Source organism: Diospyros lotus, chromosome 13, assembly GCF_014633365.1.
Source record: "Diospyros lotus cultivar Yz01 chromosome 13, ASM1463336v1, whole genome shotgun sequence".
Taxonomy (NCBI): domain Eukaryota; kingdom Viridiplantae; phylum Streptophyta; class Magnoliopsida; order Ericales; family Ebenaceae; genus Diospyros; species Diospyros lotus.
In genome coordinates, this window is record NC_068350.1 from 34,600,672 (window position 1) to 34,610,654 (window position 9,983).

Consider the following 9,983-nt stretch of genomic DNA (forward strand, 5'->3'; position numbering starts at 1 on the left):
TTTTTAAACAAAATTTAAAGCCTTGTTGTTAGACTTGCTGGAAAAGAGGAAAAAATTCTTTACAATCATTTTTTTTCGCTGAAATGTTCTTCATGATCTTGTTAGGCAATAAGTTTGAACCACTTGTAGGAGTCTTCTGTTTTACCAAGCCCCATGTTAACATACTTTATGGGTCCAGAATAAAGCAGGAAATAAGTTAGGCATAGACGTATAATCTAGGTGGCGAATTGATGCGAGTAGTACGATTGTCTAGCTGAGTCACTTGTGTTGGATTCAATGTGGTCTGAAAAAAACTTGTTTGACTGCCTACCCCTAATCCACCATATATATGTACAACAATGAATGTAGTGTGATGATTGTGTTGGATTCAATGTAGTAAGGAATCTTGTTCTCTTCATTGTAGTATTTTATTGCTTCTAAAAATTCTTGTTCAATTGGGCTTGTTGTGTCATGCACTTGAATCTGTTCACAAGTTCAAATTCAGATTATGACGGTAGCCAAAAAAAAGCTGTGATTGATGTAAGGACATACTTTACGAGTCTTGTTGTGTCATACATGTGATTGATGTAAAAACTTAAAATCCATCTTATATGTAAGGACTTAAAATTCATCTTATATCGTAACTTGCTATGTTGTATCCTTTGAGAAGTATTTTTCTCTTGGTAAATTGCTAAATAATTATTGTTATGTTTTATTTAGTTTTGAATGTATTAGTAATTGTTTGACATACTGATAGTGTATAAATTTATATTTTTTTAGCGTATAAATGGGAGGATATTGAGAGTGATGAAACATTTCAAGTACAACTATTTAATAACTTAATCTTTTTCAAAATTAATTATTTTAGTTAAGATGACGTCGAATTTAGAAATAGGTGAAAGTTCAATCAACTCTTCAACCTCGCATCAAGGAATTATGTGTGAGTATGGTGTGCCTATTTCGTGTTATACTTCATGGATTAAATCTAATCTTGGAAGGAGATTCTTGCGATGTCAATTTTGGAAGTTAATTTTTATCTTATACATAAAATTACTGTTAATGATTTTCTTATGATTGATTGTTAGATGGTTTGGTGGACAAGATGATGATTGCAGATGGTTTCAATGAATTGATGATGAATGAACCAATCGTGAGAAAACATTATGCGGAGCTTTGTTGGATAAGTTAAAATGGAACATGGAGGTTAAAGATGAAAATGGGAGATTACTTCAAGAAAAGATATTGAAGCTTCAAGAAGACCATAGATGTATAATGGAAGAGAATTTTCAATTGAAAATGAAGTTTCAAGAGTATAGTAGAAAGAAGTGATGAAGTTTGTTAGGGTTCTAATAGTATTAGGATTTAGTTATTTTTTGGTGATTGTATGGTTAACCAAAAATGATAGTAGTAGATTTAAGTATTTGGCTTTAATGTAAAAGATAATCTATGTTAGTAAAACTTTATTTCTTACGTGCAAATTGATTGTTTAGTCTATTTTTTCTTACCGTAGAGGTACCACCATATGCACTTTAAGGTCATCCAATGGAAACCTTGCGTATTCCAATGGCAATGGAAACATTGCGTACCACCATATGTACTTCATGTAGTGCACCGATTGAAGATGAGAATGATTTAAGTATTTGCATTTTCTGTTCATTTTTCTTGTTTTGATATTTTGTTTGTGCTTGACAAGTGTGGTAATAAATGGATGCAGACTCCTCCTGTATTGCTTGCAGCCAATGATATTTTACTTTCTGCAATTATCAAGTGAGTGTAAAATTTTGCTGTGTAATGAAGAAATAGAGTGCTGCTTTTCTAGGACTTTCTTATTATAGTAGGTTATGGTGATCATTTTCAGGTCTGATGCTAAGAATGGGCATTATGTATTTGACATGTCAACTGTGGCAAATAACATTGGGATCTTAGCTGTAAAAATTCTCAAAGAACCATACAAATAATTTTATCAATCCTACACTTATCTTGTGTGGAGACCTTACAAATCCCACAAACATGACCCCAATACCTCAAAGAACCTCTCTCAAACTCTACCCTCTTCTCAGACATGAAATTAGCATATGCAAAATTAAGAGGTGTACTTCACAGTATCATGCATTTTCTTTCTATTTGCATTTTATTTCTATTTGCAATTTTTTGTTCATGGTTATGACTAGTCAATTCACGCTATCATGCAAAATATAATGACTATGGCAAAATACAAACTGTAGATGTGTACTTCAATCTCATTAAGAATTACACAACCTATCATGTGACTCCAGCAACACAAACTACAAATGCAAATGCAAATTACAAACTGCAGTGGTTTCTTCATGCTACAAATTACAAATGCAAAACCTATCTAATGTCTCCAACAACCCTAAATACACAACCACGAATTCAAATGCTACAAATTACAAATGCAAATTACAAACTCCGGCAACCCCAAACACACAACCACAAATTCAAATGCTACAAATTACAAATGCAAATTACAAACTCTGGCAACCCCAAATACACAACCACGAATTCAAAGCCATAAGCTACAAATACATTAGCATATTCAAAAGCCATTACCCGTCCAAAGCCATTACACAACCACAAATTAAAAAGCCAAATATTAAATAAGTTTAAAATAGTTTACATGAGGAACCAAACAACTACGAACTTCCTCATTGCCCTCTGGTTGATAACAGTAGCTAGAGTTGAAGTCTTGAAGACCTCAATAAAGGATAATTGTCGTACTCTTCAATCAAGTCCCTGCTTCAACAAAAACACAATGAAATGTGTCAAGGAGAATTATGATGAATTATACAAGCTAGAAATCATAAACAAAGGCCAAAGTGTCATGTATACATAAAGATGGACAAAAATAAATGCAGGTATACATTTTTAAGGACATACAATGCTCTCAAAAATCTGGTGGGTTGTCATCGGGCTGTTAGGGGGGGGGGCAAGAACATTGGCATACATGGATGACTCATGCGAGAGGTAAGCACCATAGGCATTCCAGGAGCAGCATTCCAAGATATTAACTGTAAAAAGATGCATGCATATCAACCTAAAAGACATTGCTGCAAATTTTTAAATTCAAGTTAATTATATTATTACCCAAATTTTATCTAACTACTTACCATCAATTGTTGTGAGTGGGACATTGTTCCTATCCTTCGTCTTCTCAAATCAAATTGATTGCCTTCTAAAATATGTGAACGCACTACACAATTTTAAAGACTATAAATATAAAAAAGCCTCAACAATACTAGTTCAATTAAGATAAGCTTAGCATATAAATATTTATTCTATTTCTTGTTGAAACCGAGTGATTGAAATGGTGGTTTTGCTTTAAAAGGCTAAAACCATACTCTATACTCAATGTGCTTGTTTCTTCTCCCTAGCTTTAGCCTTCTAGTTCAATCCTAAAAGATCCCATTAAGTATTTGTGCCAAAGTGTGGGCTCAGCCATGTAATTCTGACAAAGACCAGAAGCTTTAAGTTTAGAGTGCATTGCACTTAAACTTTTGTGAAAGGGATCTTTTAGGACACCATTCTCGTATAGAAGATTAGATAATCAATTTTGAAATGTTGATTGTGATGATCATCCAGCTACTAAGTTGAAGCTAATATGCCTTGTATTTGTATCTCCTTCTTTCCCAATTGAGACATAGGGCAGACGTAGTAAGAAAATAATGAAATTAAAATTTCAACTGTATAATTAAAACATCCATGATGCAACCACTCGAGCTACCAAAGTATCAAGTTGAAGTTTGAACATCATACAGGAACCACAATCATAATTCACTTGGAGCTGTAAAACCTTAACTGCCAATTTACAGTGTTGTAAAACCTTAACTTTCCAATTTATGCCTCTTTATATCTAACCACACAATAAGCTCATTTAGGATCCCATCTACTCCTGATAGGTACTCACATACTTCCTAGAAGGCATTATCATTGGATCATTGCACAAAACAATATTCCCCGGCCCCAACAACAAAACACATGATGGGAAAAAACACACAGAAACCCAGAAACTAAATGAACAAAGAAATGCATGCATTGAAGGCTGAAGGGAGATAAAGAAAACTAGCAAAGAAATGAAATGCATCTCTAAGATAAACCACACACCATTGCCTTCAAGATGGGGGCATCCAATCTCTCACACTGCTAGGGTTCTTCTTTCCAACAAAGGTGGGTGAAGTAGATGAGAAAGCGAATGGGTTCAAAAATACAGAGAGAGAGAGAGAGAGAGCTGCTAGCAATAGGGGAACAGTTGATGACGGTGAGGATGGAGAGAGTAAGAGACAATGAGCGAGAGATAAAGCGAGACTGAGAGTAACAGAGAGCGACCTAAACCCTAAACCAAATTGGGCGAGGCGGGATTCGAGGGTATCCTTGTAATTTTTAGTGAAGGTTAACTTGTAATTTAACCCGAGTTTGTCAATCCATTTGTCACTGCGTTCGTCTGTGTAGCATTATCCTATTTTTAATGAATGAATGTAAGTGGGCTTATTTTTTCAATAATAATAGCCAATAAATAGTGAAGAAATAATTAATAATATTAATTCTTCATGATAATAATTGGGCGATCATAAAATAGTCCAAAGGAAAAAAAAAAGTGACCAATCTCCCCATAAATAATACAATAAAATAAATAGTAAATGGTGGGGGACTTTTTGGAAGCACAAGGAGAAGAAGAAACAGGAAAATATAATATGTGGTTCTTGGAAGCTAGGACTTTCTTCTCGGATGCTAGGATTTTCTTCTCAGAAGGCAGCATGGCCGCATGTCTCTTCCTCCCAGAATCTGGAGTTTCTTCCTGGAAGGACAATCCTTTTGTAATACTTGGGAAATTCTTAAGGTTATAAATGGGATTTTACAAAGGGTATAAGTAGAATTTTCGAAAGAATGAGGCTATAGGGTACACTATCGCAGTTTTAGGTGACTGAATCTACTGAAAGGAGTACCCCTAGACCTTAGATGCTTAAGGAAAATGGTATAATATGAACGAGTGATTCTAGACATGATTTTAGGTGTCAAAAGAAATTGGATTGGGAACGGCTTTCGGTATAGCTGTGGATTAGGCTGAAAAATTGAATCGACGTAGGAAACCTCCAAAAAGTCAACGAAGTGCTTTGAGGACCAATATTTTATATCTAAAATAACCCTTGAGTGATTTCGGGTTGAAACGAAAGGACTTATGGTCAAAACGATCAACTGGGCCAAAGTATAATTTATTAATTTTACTGGAGATAGGTCAAAAAGATAGTTTTTCAAAAATTTTGAGGATGAAATGAGAAGTACAAAATTTGTGGGTCTTAATGGTAGCATTGGAAAGATCAAGGGTGTTATGGAAGGGGCTGAAATGGCATTTGGAAGAAATAAGGGGGCCAAAGTGTAATAAAGCAAAAAGCAATGTGAAACCTGCAAAAAATGGCTGCCACACTACCACCGCACGTGGAGCCTATTTTCGGCGATGGGACGCCTGAGGGAGGGCTAGGGAAGGTGGTATATGGCATCAAGAGGCTTGGGGGCCAAGCCTTGGCCTCTAATTGGTTGTAAAATGGCCGAATTTCATCTATAAATAGCTAGGTTTTTGGTTGAAACTTAACACACAAATTACTCACGATTGAGAGTGATTCAAAGGGAGTGGATAAAGGGCTTTTGATCCTTACATCAAGGGGAGAAATTATGGATAAATTGGTGCATTTTAAAGCACGTTTGAAGTTGTTTCGAAGCATCGTCGAAAAGAGCAACGAACACCTTGGCCAAAGCTGTAACGCCCCGTTTTCTCACAACGTGCATTATCTCGAGATTTCGGGAATATTTTATTTTTTTTTTCAACATCAAACACACAACATAAGCCTCTTGACATGCATACCTTCATCATAGTCATTTCCCGACAATCCCGATAGTACCTTCTCAGTATATCAAAATTTAATAATTAATAGAGTAAGACAAGTAATATCAATCACATTAGCGGAAGCAAGATCGAAACCTCAATGATATATAACTGACAATTTCCTTTACAGATAATAATCGAATCGATGTTTCACATGAAAATATCAAAATATTACATAACCTCTGAACATCGTATTCATAGACAAAACCTATGAAAACTAATCATAGCAGCTACATCTCGATGACATTCTTTCCCTTGGCGCCACTGCATTCACCTGGAACGTTGAATATTCCAAGGACATAGTCCAAATTAGATGTTGAATCATCTAAGTGAGAGTTCAAAACATTTTCATGCAGATATGAAAAATCATATATAAATCGACAAGTCCCGACATGCACCAGCCTAAGAGTGACAACCTCGAAAATGCAATCTCTCTAAAGGCGACACGATCCCATCGGCCCATTGGCAAACACAATCATGCTTAAGAGGGACAACCTCGACACATGAACCCGGGAATCACCCATTGTCATTGTTAGGCTTTATGCTCCAACTCGAAAGCATTCCAAAACCCAATGTAACCCTAGCCCCAAGAGTGTCACATCAGCACTATCCTCGGAATCGACGTCACCTCAGCATTAATGCTATTGCTCAAAGGAACCTGGGGTGGTGTCCACTCGCAGCCCCGCCACTTGAGCCAACAACCGGGGTGGTGTCCACTCTCAGCCCCGCCACTTGGGTCCCATAGAGTAAAGTCCGTCTAAGCCCCGTCCCAAGTGGGTCACCTAGCATTAATCCTAGGTACGCATCCCGAGTGCTGTCACTCTGGGCTACGTCACAGGTTAACAACCCACGTCCCACGTGGACCACACAATATGCCAATGCCGAAAAATCATAACATGCATAAAATCAACATCTCAATGTATGCAAATTACCGTACGAAATTCAATGCATGTGTAAATAACTGTTTGGACAACCATAATAAATCAAGCCATAGGGATGAGCATTCACAGTAAACCATTCACATGTCACTCAAAGTCTTTTTGGGTAGAACCACTCACAAGTCAAAACAAAGTTGGGGGCGAACACTCACCTCGACGTACTCGGACTGCCTCGATCCTCGTGCACAGCCTCGTTATGCGTGCTAAATCACAGACACTTGAATTTACAGTCAACCTCGAATCACAGCACCATAATTAATAAAGGAAACATTAAAATCAATTTTCCTCAATTATTTCACTATTTTCTCCCATTTTTCACCTCGATAATTCCAAAATAATTATTTTCTCAACTATTTTTCCAAATATTTCAACATCATAATTCTTAAAATAATTAATTAAAATTACTGAAGTTGAAATTACCAAAATACCCTTGCTCACGCACCCTCACCCGCTAGGCGCGTGTGTGAGGGTGAAGGCTGGCGCGTGGCAGTCATGCGCCACCGTCTTCAACCTTGAGCCGGTCGCCGGCAGTTGTTCCGATGGCCACAAAATCGGTGCCGTTTGAAATCCCTCGAATAGTCGATCACGATGCTACAAAAATCAGGCCGAAAGGCCACCGAAAAATGGCCCAAATGGCCAGTTGCGGCGGTGGACGGTGATCCGCCTCTAACCCTCGGCCGAGCTCGATCGGCCACCAAACCCACTCCAAAATACCTCAAAACGATCCCAAAATGATCCTTGACTCCTAGAGATCAAAAGCCCTCTATCCAAGCTTCAAAAATCATTCAAAATCGAGATCGATTTGTGCTTCAAACTTGACCGAAAGCCTTCGGTATTTATAGGCAAAAATGACCCCCCACGTGGCCGATTTTCGGCCAAAACTTCCTCCCCACGCCTCCTAGACCACCCTAGGCCACTCCTTGACGGTCCTTGGCTGTCAAATGGCTGGATTTTCCGGCCACAAATCGCGGCCAAATCTACCATCTCTTAGCAATTTTTCCAAAAATTGTAGTTTGGCCCCTTGAAATTTTTCTTTTGCATTTTGGCCCTTAACCTCAAGCCCCTGATCTTTCTAGCACCATCACTAGAGCCCTCAAGATTAGTACTTCTCATTTCTCCCTTGAAATTTCTAAAAATTTACCGTTTTGACCTCCCTCGGGCATTTTTAGAAAATTATACTTAGGCCCGATTGATTTATTTGACCTCAAATCCACTCAATTCAACCTGAAACCACTTAAGGGTTGTTCTATACATCGAATACTAGTCCTTGATACCCTCCATTGACTTTTTGGACATCGTTTATAACAATTCAATAATACGACCTAATTGGCAGCTGTATTTTCGCTGTACCGAAAACTGTTCCTGATCTTATTTCTTTTATCACTAAAAATCATAATTTAAATCACTTTTCGATACTATACAATTTTCCTTGGCCATCTAGGATTCGGGGTACTCCCTCTGACTAATTCGGTCGTCCAAAGCTGTGTTAGTGTGCCTTATAGTCTTATTTTTTCGCAAATTTCATTTATGCCCTTCATTAAATACCATTTATATCCTCAAACCATTCCCAGAAAGCTTTGGCCGATCTAATGGGGGTTTTTCGAGGTTTGTTTCAAGCCATTCTTGGTGCCATGTTGATCGACTGAAGGTATAGAAGAAGATGGCATCGGAATCCAGCATCGCTGGTGTACCAATGCCAGAGAAGACGACCGACGTGTAAAGCTCACGCGTCATTCTTACTCTCTCTTTCACGGGAGGTGCATGCGAGCGCGTGAGGGGCTGGAAAATTCTTGAAAAATCGAGAAAAATAAGATCTAGGTATTTGTGTAAAAAGTTTAAGTATTAGCCTTTCTAGTTTCTCGATTTTTGGAATAACCAGCCTCATTTTACGAGCAAACAAAGCATCAGGGTAAGTTCAAAAATTTTCTTTTGAAGTACCTAGCATATTATGAATTGTTGTGGAGAAAGATTTGAGAAGTTAGTTTAAGGAAGTATTTATTTGGAATTATCGAGGTTAAAACTAGGAGAAAAATAGAGGAAATTAAGGAAAAATGGATTTTGATGTTCCTTTAAATAAATATGATGTTTAGGAAGTGTTGTGGCTTGAGGTTGAGTATAAAGTACGAGTGTTTGAAGTTTACCACGCAAATCAAGGTTGTGCACAAGAATCGATGCATTCTGAATACGTTCGAGGTGAGTGTTCTCCCCCAAAACTTAATTTATTTTGAGTAGTTCTATCCTAAAAACTTGGTTTTGTTCTACCTAAATGTGTTATGATTTCATGCAAAATGGTTTTGTTGCATGTGAACGGTTATCGGTGACGGTTGGTTTCATGAGGGAGGTTCGTCCCTAAATGTTTTGTACATGTGCATTATATTTTATAAAATGCTGTTTATATGATACATTGAGTTGTGAAATGTGGCATAGTCATGCATTTTGTGTTGTTCATATGAAATGTCAACCTGAAATGTTGTCTGGATAGTGTAGCAGTAATTCTTCAAGGGTATTGTTGAAATAATATATAGGGGTATCTTGTGCTGGTGTGCATGCCGGGACAGCTGCCTAGGTTTTCATGTCTGGCTGTATAGCCAAGGAAGTTGCACTAAGATGACTGGTGTCCATATGGGATTTGAGTTGGGATTGTGTAATGGTTCCTGAATGTTTTTAAGTGGGAGCGTAATCCCTGACGTAATTGTGGTGAGCTAGGTTCCTGCGTTGATGTGACCTTCTTGAGCCAGGAGTGGTAATGAGCTTTCCTAGTTGCTTGAGTACGCTAGAAGAGGGGATCCAATCCCTCATGTATAGTGGTTCGATTCTTTGGCTTACATTCATAAGTGGAATGATGCCACAATGTGTCTGGTGTTCCCCTAATCCCTGATAGAGTATGCCAATTCTCGGTTCAACGAGCTTCCACATGGGTGCATAACTTTACATGAACAACTGCGCAGGGAGTTTATTGCTACTTTTGTCATTAATTCCCCCTGAAAGAAGGACTCTAACTCTCTGCTCAGTGTTCGGCAGAAGACTAAAGAAACACTATGACAGTATATTGACTGCTTCCAAAATGCCACTCTAGAGGTACAGGATTTACAAGTTGGTGTGGAAGTTGTAGCTTTTCTTCATAGCACCACCCTCACACCACTTCGAGAAGCTTTTCCCTTGACTAACCA